The sequence below is a fragment of the Erigeron canadensis genome, chromosome 7 (assembly GCF_010389155.1).
Source record: "Erigeron canadensis isolate Cc75 chromosome 7, C_canadensis_v1, whole genome shotgun sequence".
Lineage (NCBI taxonomy): Eukaryota > Viridiplantae > Streptophyta > Magnoliopsida > Asterales > Asteraceae > Erigeron > Erigeron canadensis.
The window spans coordinates 35365657-35384884 of NC_057767.1; the positions used below are offsets into that span (position 1 = coordinate 35365657).

Below are 19228 nucleotides of genomic sequence, written 5' to 3' on the forward strand. Positions count from 1 at the left end.
AAAATAGGTGTTACAAATTTAAAATGATTCTTTACGCTTTAAAGTGTGAATATATTTAAACAAATCTTCACATTTATAAGTGTGAAAATAGTCAAAAAGTTATTCACACCTTCAAGTGTGAAGAATTTAAAGAGAGTTCTTCATACCTCTAGATGTGAAGAATTTAGAGATAGTTCTTTACACTTCTAAATGTGAAGATTTTAAAGTTAATTCTTCACACCTCGAAATGTGAAGATTTAGAAGTAGGGATGGCAAAGAGACCCGTACCCGATGGGAAAACCCAAAATCCGACATTTTTGGGCTGAGTTTGGGTTCGGGTCTACGGGTCTAGGGTCGGGTATGGAGATGGTTTTAATTTTTTTTTTGCAGGTTCAGGTCCGGGGATGGTATTAGATGAAAACCCGTATACCCGAAACCCGTCCCAACCCATATACCCGACCCCTTTATATTAGAATACATTACATAATATACTTAGGTTCTTCAAGGTTCTTTTAGTTATATAACTTTTACTAGATTTATAGTTATGTAACCGTAGTTTGATAGATACATTAAAAATGGTGAGATGTATTGTGTTATAGTCAACTGTACCAATTCCCATGCTAGAGCAAGCAACTGACATGTCTACATAGTATAAATTGAAATAAAAATACATAGTATAAATTGAAATAAAAAATTCTGTGTATTATACTTTGTGTGAAAGATATGCATTAGAAAATAGAAATCATAACTATGATCTGATTGGTATATATATATACTATCAAGTCCATTAACAATCATAGAATTTTGATGTATTATTGATATCATCAAACAAATTTTACCATAAAAATAAAAATGAAAAAATAAGAAGGAACTGAAAAATTAATAAATCCCCGATTACCCGTGAGGAAACCCGTTATCCGACGGTTAATAAGTAAACGGGAACCCGTCGGGTCCTGGTACGGGTATTTGTAAAGGGTCCAGGTCTGGAATTGCTTAAAACCGGACCATACCTGGCCCGTTGTCATCCCTATTTAGAAGTAATCTTCTAAAAATTTATAGCAACTCTTAACATTTCTAATTGTGAAAATTTATATATATATATACATAAGGGGAGCAATCAAATAAGAACAGTTTTAAAATAAGAACGGTGAGAACACTTGAAAAACATCATTTTGATGCATTAAAAGTCCATAAAACTAACATAGTGCTTAACTAATTATCATTATTTAAGTGTTTAACAACACATTGATCCGTCAAAAGTGAAAAAATCATGTTTTTTGTTGGGTGCATCATTTTGATGAATATGCATCCAAGATGGATGCACAAAACAAAAAACATGATTTTCTCGATTTTGACAGATCAATGTGTTGTTAAACACTTAAATGGTGATAATTAATTAAGCAATATGTTAGTTTTATAGACTTTTAATGCATTAAAATAATGTTTTTTAAGTGTTCTCACCGTTCTTATTTTAAGACTGCTCTCACTGGAATGTTACCCATATACATAAAATATATATATATATATATATATATATAAACTCAACATAAAAACATAATAGTAGAATAAGATACTATTCGGCACTCCAAAATATTAACTGACATATGATAAAAGAATGTAAACTCTGACATGAAGATTCTTGAATACAAGTTATTATTTTTAAGCTCCTATACGACAATCTTTCAGAAAACTGCATTAGAAAATAGAAATCCATCAGCCAAATATGTTGTCAACCCCGGCCACATCGTCATATCGGTTATTTCCTGCAACAACGATATATTTTAAATAAGCATATACGCTATAAATCTCAATAAGATAATTAGATAATAACAACTACACAAATTGGTTAAAGCTTCATGTTACATGTTGTAACTAGACACCCCCCCCCCCCCCCCCCCCCTTCCAAAACTATCTCGAGGCCCTAAACTATTTATAATGAGACTTAACAGACCGGCCTATATTAAAGGTAAGAATATCAGCAGGTTATATGCAACCAAAAATTCTATCTTTTAATAAGTCATCACTTGTGGTTGAGATATAAGTAATCTAAAAGTTAAATGACATTATGTTTCATATGTTACTGTGACGAATACGAGTACCAACTACATTTGTTAACTAGTTTATAAACCCAGACCCACCATTTTGATTCGTGGCCCAACTGACAATCCTCCCATTTTGCCACCATTAGGCTAAATCATCTTTCAAAACTATAGACATTACCTGTGTTTGGGATGCATCTTTACTTGAGACACGGGCCGTAGATGTAAGCTCGTTGCAATGTGGAGACTCAAAGGCTAACAACAACATCTGCAAAGTTTCTCAACTTTCGTAAAAAAAAAGATGAATTATCATTACCAAACTAATCAGACAAAAAAAAAGATTATAATTACCAAATGTAAAAAAAAGATGGCTTATCATAATATGCAAATAATAAATTCATAAAAAGATGAATTAAAATCTGTAATCTCTCTACCAGCTTCTGTGGTCACCAGTAGTACCTAAGCACACATAAGAGTTTAAATATAACCAACCCATCCAAAAGCCAACGACCCAAAATTAGAGTAATCAGCAAATGCCCAAAAACTATCCTGCAAACAATTCTAAAAACATACCGAACTATTCCATAAAAAAAACCAATGGGATAAATACCCTGCATACAAACACCCTTCACCAACTACCTTCAAGACTAACAAATACTTAAAGTGCATAGCTAGCCAGTGGGAACCAATAAGCATCATAATTGTTATATTCTACAACCATTACATTTCGAACACTAAAAAAGACTACTTTATACATTTATATAAAATAGCATAGTATGTTAAAGTAAACTGATTATACATGATTGTTCTAAATAAACTTGGCAGGTTGCCTCGGATCATTATTTGGAAGAATTGAGTTTTTAGGTATATGCAAAATGTTATGCTTTTCTATTTGCTATCTAGCTTATGGACTTTTTCATACTTCATTTCCAACTATTAAAATCTAAATACGACAATAAAACACTGCACAACATTCGGCATTCACTAATCTATATGTTTATTTGTGACGACATAATAAAAAAGCTAACACTAAATTTGGAACGAAGGGAGTAATATCAAAAAAAAAAAAAAAAAAAAATACTTGCTTACCCCTCAGTCTAAGATACAGGAAGTTCAGCCTTGAGAAGCTTTAAAGCATGTATCAGTATCTCTCTACTTGACTGTCTATAGCTCTGCAAAGTCACAGCTTGATTTCTGACCTGCACATGTCTGAATGGTGGTAATTTTTGGATCAAATTATTCCCTCTACACCACAAGAGAACGAAACTATACCTCAAATGATGCAGTCTTTAGTTTCAATGTCAGTGTTCATCCATATATACCTTCTTTCTCCATGTCAACCCATAGCATTTACGAAAGTTCATCTGAAAATTGATTTAACAATAAGTTTTTTCACCATATATAAACCTTCTTTATCCATGTCAACATAAAGCATCTTTACATGTTCAACTGCAAAGTGAAGATCGGACTTTGTTGTAACAAGATAGAGTCAAAGACTAATAAAGAAAAAAAAAAAAAAAAAAAGTTTCTAACTTGTGCATAAAGAAGCTCAACAGTAAGGTCTTAGGACATGAATGAATTACCAACTTCTTGTATACTTTCTCCTTTTCTTCTTTAATTTCTGATATTGCACTGAAACAGAATAAAATTGAAAAGAGCATTCAGAATTAGTTAAGCTAACTACGAAAGCTCAATAATGGCACATAGAAGTGAGTAACTTTAGTCTGATTTTTTAAGAGTGACCAACTTCATAAGCCTATATAAACAATAATCCAGCTAATCCGCTCGGATGATCCTAACCAAATATAGGATCGACCAAATATAACATCAGTTTCATATATCACAAACTAAGACTATAAATTAGACAACAATGGCATACCACGATATCTTTTAGGTAAAGAAGATATACATTTCAAAAACACGATAACTTTTTTTTGATACCGAATAGATACATAATTACATATATATACACACACACGCGCACGCACACACAAACCACACAATACACAAATACACACACAAATCAAATCTATACATACGTATTATATACACAAATAACACACATAAATCACATACACGATCAGATTGCACAAATACTCACACAAATCTATACATACATATAGATATATCTATATCTATATATATACACACACACAAATCAAAGAAACACACAAATTTATGCATACATATATTAATATATACACAAATCACACGCATAAATCACACAAACAGTCCAATTGCACAAATAGATACAAAAATCTATACATACGTATAAATATAACACAAATCACACGCATAAATCACACAGACAGTCCAATTGCACAAATAGATACACAAATCTACACATAAATATATATAACGCACCAGATGAAATCCCGAGCTAGGGTTTGTAATCACCAGACAATGTTATATATTGAGATGGAATCCAGAGCTAGGGTTCGTTGTATTTTTTTGGGGGGAAAAGTGAAAGAGGGCCGGGGTTTTAATTTGGAGCAGTGTTTCAGAGTTGGTATTATGTTCTTTTTTTTATTATTTCTATTTTAATTTTGTTGTAGCATGAATTTATTTCTCCAAATTATTTCAAAAGTGAGGTTATTTTTTTTTTGAAATTGTTCACAAAAATATGTGTGAAGTTTTTCTATTTTTAATTTCTCACTGTTGCAACCGTAAAGTTTTTAGTCAAAAGTTTTCACACCTATTAACGTCAAGTTGTAAACCAATTTTCTTTTTTCTTCCTTGGCATTTAAAAATGTGAAAAAATAATTATTATTTTATTTACATTTATACATGTGAAAATTTTTTTTGTTTCTTCACATATATAAGTGTCAATTAGTTATGTAATATTTAGTTTACTCTAAAAAATATGAAAATTTTTGTTTAAATCTAAAACTGTGATTTTTTTTTAACAACATTTCATATATTCGTATTAAACATTTATAAGTGTGAATAAATTTTAAACGTTTTAAAACGTGAACTTTGTCTCAAATAATTTCACGCTTTTATAAAATGTGAAAAAAATGTATGAATATTTAATGTCATTTTTGTTGTAGTGATTATACATAAAAGCAGATAGAATCCAGAAAGAGCCAAGTGTTACTAGAAATCTAAATCTCATACTTCATGGCATAACATATGTGTTTAATATGATAGTGATCAATCTTTATGTATATTTTTTTTAATATGAATATGAGTGTTTTGTTTGGCTATTAAATTGATATGTTGGGGTTTGTTTGGTATTAGAGAAAGTGAGAAACTCAGTAAAGTGAGAAAAAAAAATACGAGTATATTAGCTGAGTGTTGTAGTTACGGGGTTGGTGAAAAGATAAAATTAAATAAAAACTAATAGAATACACTATTTTACGAGTAGTAAATAGTTTTTAAAAGCACACGGTAAATATTTTTTTTAAATACACTACTTTGGTTATTAACTCAATATACACCCACCCACCAGAAAGACACCAATCGATCAAAAAAATCATCATTTCATTTCACAATTACAAAACCCACCAAATTCTACTATATTTATCATATTTGATTTTCCCAAAATTAACACCCAATATTTCAGATTCTTTCAGTTTGCAAAAGTTAATCAAGCAATTCATTTATAATCCCAAAGTTTGGTGCTTTTTTGCTTTAATCATCAAATTTGATCCTAAATCATATACCCTTTTCATTATTTTTGTTTCTGAGGTGATCCGTTTGATTTTTGGGCTGTTTTCAAGATTTTTAAGTTCTTTTAATATTTCTTTTAACTGATGATCTGTATATTCTTTTGAAATCAGGTGAGGAAGTTAGCTATTGAAATCTGGTAAAAAAAAAAAGGTTCTACCCCTTTTTTATTATTATTTATTTTACTGAAATTAGGATTAGGTAAACAATATCGAAATAATAACAATGAAGGATAATTACATAAAACTGTATCCAACTTGTCACCTTAATAATAATAATGATTAAATGAAAGTTTTGATGTATACAGTAGATAGTCATGAAGTTGGATTATACCAAATAGCAAAGTGTGATAAGTTTGATACATTTTTGTGCATCAGGGTTTCATGTTTTTTAGATGTATCTAATTTAACCAGAAAAATTTATTATATGTATCCTACTATATAAAACTTGCCAATTTATGTAGTGAACTTGAAAATTATTGATGTTGTACATATCTCGCATCTTATGACTTGTGAACCTGATAGTTTTGATGACATGACAACTTATATTGGTTGCCATGTCAATATAATTAGTGGTTACTTGATGAAGAGTCACTAGATACATACAATATCAATAATTTGAAGTTTGATACATACTATAATAAGTTGTAAAAGTATAGCATTGCGAGATTTCGTGTAAACTTGGATAAATCTAAAACATTTGTCGATGGTAATAATAGCGATAAGTAGTTGGCTTTATGAATCCCTAATAATTAATAAGATGATAGTGGCCCTAGTTATCTATTTATCTTTTATGAAAAATGTCAATGGATTGGATGTGCTTTATGGGGCAGTATGTTTTGGTAGCCATTACCGTTTTCAATCTGTTTTGCTGATTACAAGTTTTGAACAACTTACTTGGGCAGTTAAAGGTTTTTTTGGCCGCGATTGGTTATTTTATTATTTTTTGCACCACAATAATCAAGGCACGCTCAGTTAAATAACTGGTATTAAAAAACGGGTTGGAAAGAGTTACACCTACCTAAAGCCTGTTGCTATTCTATGATATTTGCCCTTATCTTATGCATCGTAAATTCGTTAGTACTTCTAAAATGACCGATCCTTCAGCTTATTCATGCACTTATGCTCAACAAATTGGAAAACTGCACATCTTTGCATTAGATATATGTGTATATCATTCTCATGGTCCTTCCAATTCTAATCTGCAAAAGTGGATGATGCTTTATCTGTTGAACATTGTTGATCCACCTCGTATATGTGCATTTTGCCATAGAATACTTTCCTCCGAGAATGACCCTATCGACCTTGAAAACATGAGTATATGCGGTGATTTTAAGTTTTTGTTTTTAGAAGAAAATGGCACCCCATCACAACAACACGTTCCACGAATGACCAGTAGAATACGAAGGGCAAGATATAACAACAGTTCCGAATCTATTGAAGATATGTTTTTCGCAACACTTTTCGACCATGATCAATCTTGCTAGACACAACCCGCCTGCTGTTTCGGATACAAGCATCGTACGACACTTAATGGTTCAAGAAGATGGAGGATAGTTGTTTCAGATACGGAAAGTGAGGGTTTTGATTCTGAAAAAAGGGGAGGGTGATGTCATTTCTAATGGATATGATTCAGAAGCTTCTGTAGATGTTCATAATTTTCTTGGTAGCGATTCGGATACTGACATTGACCCTATGCATGCGAGTCTTAACGAATGGAGCTCTGATGAAGAAGATGGTGCATGGGAAGAGGTTGAAATAGAGAAAATACCCTTGGATCTTTGATTGCTAGAGTTCAACTTCAAATATCAAATGTATCTGATGGTCAATCTTCTGAAATCGAGGGTTCAATTCTTTAAAGAAGACAAGTTCATGTAATAAACCCATTTGGTAATGCGGATGATGACCATGAAACATTGCCTTATGTGGGACATTCTGGGGACTATCTTGATGCTAGGATCTTTGAAGAGCTCCTGGAACGGTTAGCTAAGGCTAATAATACAAGAGTGGGGCACCACCTGCATCTCTTTCTTTTGTGAATAATCTTGATTGTGTGGTCTTTAATGAGGCAGACCATAATGGGTTGACTAGTGCCCTTTGTAAGGACACATTGACCATTGGCGTCGTGGTGAACCGGCTTCCATGCCTTCGTCTGTACCATCCGTCACGTATTAAACCATGGTTAGGTGCACGTAATACTTGCCCACTATGTCGGTTTGACCTTTCAACTGATGACATGGACTATGGAAACAGGAAACAAATCAATAGCCATGTATCAGGTGTTCAAGAAGTTGAGCAGCAAGTCGAGGAGACATCTTTTGAAGAGCCTAAAGGTCAAATAATCATAAATACTGACAGTGGGATGGATAGAGGAAGTGAAAGAGGACGGTGGCTATTTATGGTAGCACCGCTAGTAAGTCTAGTAGGATCGGGCTTGCTTTGTGGTTAGGCAATCGTGGAGCCATTAGGAGTTCTGGTTCTTTTGTTTCTTATCAAAGGGCGAATAGAAGCAGGAGATGGTGGGTTTTTTTTTTAGTTTTGAAGAGTTGTGAAATAAATAATGAGGTGATGAAAATGGTTTTGTGGTTTTGTTTGTATCATTTTTTTTTTTAATCCGTGGTTATATTGATACTAGTGTTAAAGGATGAATGAATGGCCGGAAGGATTCAGGTTAGCATTTGTACATAATTTTGCTTCTCATTAGGATCTTGATGGTTGGTGTTAACTTTTTGATTAGTTCTTGTGAGTTGTAACATGTTCTGTTAACTAAAGATGTGCGTAAGTGTTGGCCAGGGCTGGTCTATTTCTGTATGGGATGTGCCAACACTTTTAGTCGTGTATTTGATTATTATTGTCGTGAATGATGATGGCAGGTTTTGGATAATGATTTTTAACTTGTTACTTGTCAAGTACTAAATTCAAACACAGAATTTGTAAACAAGTTCCTTTTTTTTCCATCTTTATGTCTAAAATTTGTCAACAATGTCAAACCATACAATTTTGTTCCTAACCAGTAGCTGTAGCTCCCGGAACAAGTATACCAGTGGGTACCTGGGTATATTGGTCGTGACAAATATGTCTGTGGCTGGGTATATCGATCATGACAAATATGTCTGTGGTCAGTAGGGTATCTGCGTATAGCAGCCATGACAAATAAGTTGTAGTGATGGCTGTGTGCGAGGTACAAAGGGCTGATGCAACGCATTTTCCACTAATCGATCACGTGGTGGGTGGTTGGTGTTGCGGCTCCCATATTAATACGTAACTTGGATCAAACGGTTTTTGCAGCTCTCATATTAATACGTAACTTGGATCAAACGGTTTTTGCAGCTCTCATAAACTATACTTTTGGATTTGTTGAAGTTGTCAACCCATGTCCCCATCTATGTTTAACCCCTGAATATATCGTCGTAATATTGGGACCCAAATCCGTGGATAACGGCATTTGGTGATGATGCTGAGTGTTGACCCTTTTATTAGAGTAAATTAAACTTTTCATCTCTGAAGTTGACACATCTTTCGCTTTTACTCCCTAAAGTGAAAAAATATAAATTTTTACCTTAAAGTTGGCACAATTTTGCAATCGTGGTCTCTCTCCTAGACAACGTTGTTTTTTGGCCGTTAAAATACGTACGTGCTAAATACGTGTAACATCCAGAACTTTTTTTTAACAGTTGTCTTGATTTGTTAGGTCAACACCTCGTGTTCGTTAAGTGTTTAGATGATTTGATGATTATGTGTGATTAATATGTTGTATGTGTAATCCTTAATGATGTATATGTTAATGTTTTTAAGATATTTAAGATATTTTTAACGTGTCTTTGGAATAAAGAAAGTATAATGAATTAAATGAGTTTATAAACGGATTGAATAGAATTAACAACGGTCCAGTAGAAATCGTTAGATTTGGGCTTGTCCAAATTGATTGTACAAATTGTATTGATTTTGAGGATTAATAAAAATATATGGCAGTGGCCATTTTGATTTTTTTAAAAATTATCATATTCGAAAGAATTGATAATCAATGACGGTCGTATTAACGTGGTTTCAACATAATTTCGTGTCTTATTAAGAGCCAAATGAGTTTGTCTACTTTAACACAAACAACTTTTCAGCTATAAGCCTTAATAAGCTGATTAATTTATAAAAACCAAAGATGTGAAGCACTTTTAGATTGTCCTATTAGCCTTAATAAATAAGCTTTTTGATAAGCAATTTAGCATAAGCTCAACAAAATAAGCTAACACAATAATATTCTTTTAACATGTATATATGCTATACAAAGTTAAATATATTTTGTTTGCTTTGTCCAAAAATCAGGATGTACAGTATTAACTTATGTGCCTTTGTCTTACCAAAAGTATACTGGCTTCTTTATTTCGCACATGTTTAATCTGAACCTGCTGAACTGCTAGCATGTCATACATATATGGTTATGCTCTTTTGTCATTGCTAAAAGGGTATTTTAGAACTTTTGCTATGGTTTCCGCATACAACATATATATGCATCAGTTTTTGAATATGTAGTCTCAATGGTCTTTAAATTTTTTTGTTAGTTTCACAATTTCATCTCAACGTTTGGAAATATCTTTGTAGCACATCTTTTAGTTTTACAATTGCCATTTTTTTAATGCCGAAATTGTCACTTTTTTATAAAAGCAAAAAAAAAAAATAAAAAATGATTATTAGTCTGCAAAATAGGGTATTAATTTGGTACTTTGTAGAAATTTAATTGCTAAGAAAACTTGGTCTAATCATCATTCTTCAAGTGTTGTGTTTTGTGTATATATATTTTAATAAGTAAAATTAGTAGTGAATTAGTGATTCTCTCTCTGTTGGGATAAAACTATATACATTTTATGGAAGATGAGGTAGTGAAGTTTAATATTGTTACTAGTTTTTGAGTATATAAATCACTATTATTAGATTTTTAACATGCATGCTCCTAAAAATGCATCATATATCTTTTGTAAAGGGACATAATTTTGCACATTCTGTTTATTTTTCAAGCGGGGCGATTGAGTAGCTAAGAAGCTACATCTCTTTATGTTATCTTTATGTTAAGCACGTTTATTTGTACACATTTTTATTTATTTATTGTATGCTCAATATATTATGAATTTGATTATTAAGATCTAACACTTGATAATTACGCAATATTAGTTTTTAAATCTTTTAGGTATGTTAACTATATACTCCTATATAATACAAATAAAATTTATTATAGTACAATATTAGTTTCATTTAGTTTCTCATTCTTTAATTTGGTTACAACATTTGTACAATAATTTATTTCAAATTGAAATAAAAATAAGGTTTTGACGCTTTTATACAAGGTTCTTAATTAAGTTAGCTATCAAGTAATTCTAATCATAGCTCAGTGGTTGAGCACCAGCTTTATATGATAGAGGTCTCGAGTTCAAAACATGAGAATGATATTTGAAAGGATTTCGCAATAAAATCCTCCAGTAAAGCAGGTTTTAAGTCCTGGGGCAGGGTTTTAGCCCAATTAAATGTTGTGCCTTCGGGCAGTTTAGTTGAGAGTTTCTCCTCCTACTAGGTATTGAAGGTGAGGGGGCTCTCTAGCGCAGACCGGTTAAGAAAACGTTTATGATTTTAAGTTGACTTGGATGTAAAAATAAAGAGAGGAAAGTCCTTAATTGTAAGTTAATTAATTGATTAATTTAAATGTCTATATATTATTTTTTTATTTTAATCTGTAATCGTTGAATTTAATTTTATTCCTAATCATAATCATGCAAAACATGCCAATTTTTAGTAAATAAAATTTTTTTTTGGTCAAATAAATATTAACAAAAGTAATATCGATTTTTTCTTTCCCAACTTTATGCTTTTTGGCGTAGTACTGTTAATCTTGACAAATAAATTTACAAACTAAATTTATGCACATTTTCCATGTGATATAATGTTTTTATTCTGAGTTTAACTAAATAAAAATCATATTATGCCAATAATGAAAAAAAAAATGTGCAAGACAAAAATAAAAATAAATATGAAGTGTTAATGCCATTTGCCCACAATTAAGCTACATGGAGTCTACAGTGACAGTGTACCATGAATCAGCGGTACAGCAGCATCTGTGTGGGTCAGACCATCAGAGACTGTGTGTTAGGTAAGTTCATATATACAGAGACTGTCAATAATTCTATACATGTATATTCAGATTCAGACTTACAACAATACATGTATACGGGTTATTCATGGTTGTTTCTATTTCAAAATGTTCCCCTTGTGTATTCCACAAAAATAGTTTCTTTACATATGTAGTATAGATATATTTTTTATTATATACGAGTAGTTTCTATGCATTGAATTTTTTTTAAAAGGAAGCAGTAAATTGTAAAGATCTTTCTGAATCTTTCCTTGACCACCTAAAAAATTAGACGTATTAGAATCCAAACTTTTTAGACGTCTTGTAAAGATCTGATTACTAATGTTACACGTAGCTTTAAGTTTTATACTAAATGATCAAACTATCAAAGCAATGTCTTTCCAATAAATCAATGACGAATGTTGCCAAAACAACTAAATAAGTGTTAAAATGAGGGGGTTTTACATATAAAAGAGTCACCATCCACTTTAAAGTACTTAATCGGAAGGCAAATGGGTCTCTCATGATTTCCATTGGCTTTTTCCTAAAAGAGACATTTTCACAAAACTCATGTTGTTTCATGGGTCCCTTCTATATTTGGTCACTTTGTCTTTTATCTTTCTTTTTGTCATCTGTTTTAAATAACTTGTATACCAAACCTTTTTTTTTCTTTCATTTATTTCGACTAGTTACTTCATGAAATATGTATGTAAAATGTTGGGGTTATTTTCTGAGAGAAGCGAATTTTATCATCTTTTGAGTTTTTGAGTTATATATATGCTGTTATATATGGAAGTTCTTAATCATCATAGCGAGTACATATATAGTTGCAAATTTAGATCGATGCTAGATAACTTATTTTTACTTGGTAAAAGTTTAATCTCCAAATTTAATTCGCTTAAAGTTGATGCCGTTAAGTTGTTAACATATGGCACTCATTATCATAAGAATCGATGTATCCTTAATAAATGCCTAAATCCGTCGAATACCATTCGCAATCACGAACCTTAAATTGACATGCCCGATGACCTAATAATTTACGAATCAATTTTCAGATATTGTAATTGTACTTGATAACTATTAGTAACTCTCAATCTAATGGACGTAGATATTAACTAACGTTTCAACACATTGTATTGTATATTATTAATTATTAATATCATTAATAATGAAGTTAATGAATAGAAGCTATTTTGTCTTTTTCTGTTTTTTTAATATAAATACGATGTATGGCAATTATAAATCAAAAATGTGAACTGGTTGAGTGGTTTGTGTGTTAGTCTTTGGGGGTGAGAGTTCGAAACCCTTTTTCCCCATATTTCAATTATTTTAGTTTTTTTTGTTTTGTTAAATCGGTTTTAAAGAATTTCCCTTTTTGTTTTTATCCTATTTATTTGTTTTTATCATTTTATGTTTTTTTGTTTTTATCATTTTGTGTTTTTGTTTGTTTTATTATATATAATTCCTTTGTATATTTTTGTGTTTTTGTAATGTTTTTACATTTAATAATTGCATTATATTTATAACTTTTCATATTGGTTTTGTATTTCTATTTGTTCTCTTTATTTTTGTGTTTTTTGTTGTAATATATATATATATATTTACCCATTTTTTTCGTCTTCTCTATTTTCACCATTTCGTTTCCTTATACCCTTTTCTATTATATCTCTTTGTTTTTTCTTTTGTTTATTGGTGTTTATTATAAATTTTTTTGTTTTTTTTATTATTTTGTTTTATTATGTATCATTTCGAGTTATTTGTCCTAACATTTGGTTTTCCATATACCTTTTTCGCATTTGGCTTTTGTATCTTTTCTTAAACTCGAAAATGTGGAATTTTAAAATATAATATGAACGCTGGCACTTTCAATATTCCATATGCCATTAAACACACATTCTCACCATCAACTATATTTCTTACACGCCAAAGACATCCACCTATGTTTAAAACACGTCACCGGCGCCGCCCAAGGGACGGCACCAAACTTTCTAGTTATCAATGTAGGTAAGGAGAGTTCAACCTTCAAATTTCATGACTCACTGGTTTGAGAGAAAGGTATATATACCATAAAATTGAAAAAAGGTGGGATCAATGTTAAGGCTATCTCCAATACTAAGGACATCTTTAGGTGTCCTTGAATTGTCATCATATCCTTACAAATTCTTATTTAAATCCTTCAAATCTTATAATTTTATCTCTAACCATACAAACATCATTACATATCCTTTTACCTCCAACTAAAAACGAAAATATACTAGCATGGTACCCGCGCAATGTGGCGGCGGTGATGGCGAAGACGGTTTAGTGGTGTCGGTGACGGGTGGTGATGACATCGACAATTGGTGTTGATTGGTGTAACCGTGTAAGTTGATGTAATGATGACAGTGAAAATATTTTAGAAGATAAGGACTTAGAGTGTAAATTAGCAAGATAAGAGCTTAAAGTGTAAATTAATTCATTAAGGGCAAATTTGGTAATATCTAATAACCCATTCCATATGGGGTGTTTATTAAGGGTACTTTAGTATTTTTCCATCTAACTATTTTCTAACATTTCTAAAACAAGGAGGGGGTAAAGAATTATTATAAAGGAGTAATATATTAGATTAGGACAAGTAAGAGCATCTTTCAAAAAATCTTTAGTTTTAAACAAATTTCAACGACAAATGATATCTAAGGGCACCCAAAAGGAACCCCATTCGAGATAGCCTTATAAAATAGAGAGCGTGTTAACAACCCCTTATTTTTAAAAAGTGTATTAAATGGTTAGATGCAAAATGACTAAATTACCCTAATAATCACCCCTTATGGAAAGGATTATTAGATATTACTAAATTTGCTATTGATGAATTAATTTACACTTTAAATATCTTGCTAATTTACACTTTAAATTCTTATCTTTTAAAATATTTTCACTATCACCATTACATTAACTTATACGGTTACACCACTCGACACCAATTATCGATGTAATCACCACCTGTCACCAACACCACTAAACTGTCATCGCCGTTACCACCGCTGTATTGCGCGAGTACCATTGTAGTGATTATAATTTTTTTAAGAGGATTGGATTTTAATGAGTGCCAAATAGAGATAGTTGAGAAGGTTAATTAAAAGAGTTGGAAGATTCGAATAAATTGATGAAAATTTTTTGGTAATATTTGGAAGCGTTAAAAAAATATTTTTCTACCCTAATATCTTAAGAAAACTCCGAACTCTTCTAGATTAGCTTGGGAAACAAGAAATTAAAAAAAGTTGATGATTAAAAAATAAAAACGTGTGAACCAAAAGTTTGACTACATTAATGTAAAAAAAAAAAAAAAAGAGTTTGATTGCGTTAATGCTTTGTAATTATCGCATTTGATTTAGAGTTGTAAAGAAATTAATCGAGTCATCCATGTATAAAAAAATATTATGTCAAATAAAAACGGAGTAATTTTTAACATTAAAAACGTGGTACTTTGCTTTCGCTACGATTAAATCATTTTTGGCATTAAATTCATTAAAAAAGAGTTCTATAAAAGATATGTGAGTATATGACAAAAAAATTTTATTTAATCCAAGTTTGTCCTTATTTTAATAGAACTATAATTTAATGGAAAAATTAGTGGTTAAAAAGATATGGGATTTTTTAATGACAGCCCACTAGGCTGTTTTTAAGCACTAATTACATTCCTAAAATAATGCATAATTAATTTAGATTCTCTCCAATTAGTTTTTTTTGTCGTCCCTCCATTTCTTTTGCTAAAGTCAAATAAAAATAATTTTAATTGAATATTTATTCCTAATTTATCTTAAACATCTAACTATTATTTAGATCTTTATTTATCAAAACAAAAACCTATACAAACTTTACAATTCTTCCGGCTCTCCTCCGGTCAGTATATATATCTTAAACTTTTGATATTTTTGCTTTTCAGTTAGTGTTTGATTATGATATACACTGATTCGTTATTTATATATTTTTGTTGATTGATTATTGAATATCTATAGCTTTGCATACATTTGATGGACTATATATTTTTGAGTTTTAAGTTCCTTATTGATCTACTCAAGTTACGAATTAGATATATATGATTTGTTAATTGTAAATGTACACCACTATTATTTAGTATTGGTAGGTCGTTGATATATATTTACTATTATTCTGTTAATTGTTTCTAATAATATTGTTGCATATTTAGGAATTATGTTTGATTTGAACAATCTTCCAGACGACGAATACGATGAAAATATTATTGATGAAACATTGAATAATGAGCCTTTTATTGGTCAAACTTTTAGCACTTTTCAAGAGGCATTTGTTTTCTATGAAAATTATGCGAAACAATATGGATTTACAGTTCGCAAAGATCGGTCTCATAAAAGAAATGATACGACAGTTAGACGTGATATTTGTTGTCATCGTGAAGGAAAGAAGCGATTAAAACTAGTTGATCTTTCTAAGAATCAACGAAATAGGGGCTCAATAAAATGTGAGTGCAATGCTCATATGCGTGTTACTTTGAAAAGAAGTTGTGATATATTTCCAGAAGAATGGCATGTTACAACTTTTGTAAAGGATCACAATCATGAATTATTGTCACCCGATGAAATGCGTTATCTTCCTGCTAACCGCATTATCACTCCAGAGGATGAACAACAAATTTTACTATATAAAGAGGCCGGGCTCAATGTTCGACAGATTATAAATGTAATGGAACTCCAAAAACAAGTGAAACATGGTGATCTTTCTTTTCAAGAAAAAGATGTCCATAATTTGTTTGCTAGAGTGAGAAGAGCACTTGGAGATAATGATGCAATGGAACTTATAAATTATATGGAAGCTTCAAAAGAAAAAAATAATAAGTTTCATTATGAATACACCGTTGATGAAGATATGAGGCTAGAAAATATATTCTGGTGTCATCCTCAAAGCTTCGATTGGTATGAAAAATTTGGGGATGTAATTGTATTTGATACCACTTACAAGGTCAATGCGTATGACATGCCATGTGCACTTTTCGTTGGCATTAATAATCATGGAAAAACTGTTCTATTTGCAAGTGCACTTCTTCGTAATGAGACTGTCAAAACATTTACGTGGTTGATGAAGGTATGTCTTTTAAAATATCTAACTTAATTATTTATTTATTTATTTGTAGTATATGATTCATATTCATTTTCTTGAATTGATATGCAGACTTTTGTGGCCATCATGAAAAAACCATCAAAAACAATCATCACTGATCAAGATCCATGGATGACTGAAGCAATTGCAACTGAAATGCCAACTACAAAACACAGCTTTTGTATATGGCATATCACTACTAAATTTAGTTGTTGGTTTGCAGCTCTTCTCCGTACTCAGTACCAAAATTGGTGTGGTGATTTCTATACACTTTATAAGATGACTTCTATAGAAGAATTCGAGCATAGTTGGCCATTAATTGTTTCAAAGTATAACTTGCAAAAAAACAATCATGTGCAAGGTTTATACAAAATTAGGAAGTCATGGGCTCCTGCCTATCTTCGAAATTACTTTTTTGGTGGAATGAAATCAACTAGCAGATCAGAGAGCATAAATGCTTTTATTAAACGATTTGTTTTCTCTCGCACAAGTTTGAGAGAGTTTGTTAAGCAGGTAATACCTTACAAAATATCACACTTCTTATAATTTTTATACCTTTATAAAATACTCTATTTAAGCCGCATAACTCTTTTTCTTATTTTTTCTTATTTATTATTTTTAGGTTGATTTAGCCGTTGAAGAAATTGGAATTCGCGAGGCGAAAGACAAAATGTCAACTACACTTACACATGTTCCTTTAATCTCTGTTGGAAGAACAAGCTTATGGAATTCTTACACCATTTGCTTTTAATAAGTTTCAAGTTGAATTTCAAATAGCGAACCAGTATTCGATTGTACGCGTTGAAGGTAACGACTTTATTATATGATACTTTGATGGTGAAAATCATAAAAATCATCAGGTATTTTGGGATGGGCACATTGCTTTGTGTAGTTGCAAGAATTTTGAGTTTTGGGGAATACTTTGTCGTCATATATTTCGGGCACTTCTTCACAAGGATTGTTTTAAGATACCACCTATATACTTCCCTTTGCGTTGGAGTCTAGATTCTTTTCAGAGTGGCAGTGCAAGGCAACCTTTATCACCAAATGTGTCATTGACTCAAACAAGTATTGCTCAAGGAATTGATTTAGAAAAAAGGTATAACGTTTTGTGCCCCCCAAAATCAGCAACAAAAGGTCGTCCAAAAAAGAGGCGTATGAAGGGTGGAAAGGAATTGGGAAATAAGCCACGTAATAGATGTTCCATATGCAAGGAACTAGGACATACAAAAACCAAGTGTGATAACAAGGAGAATAATGTTGCTGTTGAAAACCTCTCTTCAAATAAGCCACAAAACAAGAGGAAAGAAATGGCTAGTGATCTTGGGCTAAATCCAGTGTTTAGTTTGAAGTACTAAGCCATTAAATTTTACTTCTTTTTTTTTGGTTCATAGACCTTCTAATAATGCATTGTATTTCCGTTTATATTTTGGTTGTTTATTTATGTGTTAAACTTATTTACTTTTTAGTTTGTTTATGCTGTAAGTTGTAATGATAAGATATCATACAATTTGATTGCATCTATTTATAGTGTAAAGTGTTGTGCGTAATGATAAGATATCATACAATTTGATTGCATCTATTTATAGTGTAAAGTGTAGTGCATATATTCATAGTGTAAATTAAGTGTTGCTCGACTCAGAAAGATTGTTTTAAATAATGGAGCATAGTAAAACGAAATTAAATATATGTAAATATCTACATAAATTGTACATTAAAATAGGATATTTTGTTAGTGGTTTACTTTGACAAAATCATTAGAACGGAGGGAATCTAAATTAATTATGCATTATTTTAAGAATGTAATTAGTGCTTAAAAACAGTCTAATGGGTTGTCATTAGAAAATCCCATATATGAAAAGAGAAAAAAACATAGTAAATGCATAGTAATGATTTTCAAAATTAATGGATAATTATAAGGGGAAAAAAACTACTTTTGACCAATTATGGAAAATAGTAATGATCATCAAAAACTTTATTTTTAACAATGAATTTTCATTTATTACCAAAAATAATAACATTTGACAACGGTAACTGGTATCGTATAGTAACATTTGACAATGCTAACTGGTATCGTAGACAATTTTTTTATTACGTCACAATTTTTTAATGATGTGGCATTATAAGTGACATTTTTTAATAATAGATTCTTATAATAGGTGGCATTTTTTTTTATAATTTATTCTTATTATTACTAACAAATTATACTATAAATATAACTAAATAACTTATTTCCTATTTTAACTGTTTATTATATACATTTTTATTTATCTTAGAGTAATTATTTCTTTATAAAATAATTGTTTATTTTTATTTGT

The 19228-nt window shown here is 30.9% G+C and overlaps 1 long non-coding RNA gene across 2 annotated transcripts; it reads right to left on the reverse strand.

Annotated features, from left to right (window-relative positions):
* Window positions 1–1550: 1550 nt before the first annotated feature.
* Window positions 1551–4529, reverse strand: LOC122608751. Of its 2 annotated transcripts, none has more exons than XR_006325318.1 (6): window positions 4383–4529; window positions 3552–3650; window positions 3291–3382; window positions 3108–3217; window positions 2200–2286; window positions 1551–1742 (listed from the first exon to the last, which is right to left on the reverse strand). It is a non-coding gene; the product is annotated as an uncharacterized LOC122608751 (long non-coding RNA). The 2 variants fall into 2 exon arrangements; XR_006325319.1 differs by having other exon boundaries at window positions 2200–2302.
* Window positions 4530–19228: the final 14699 nt, after the last annotated feature.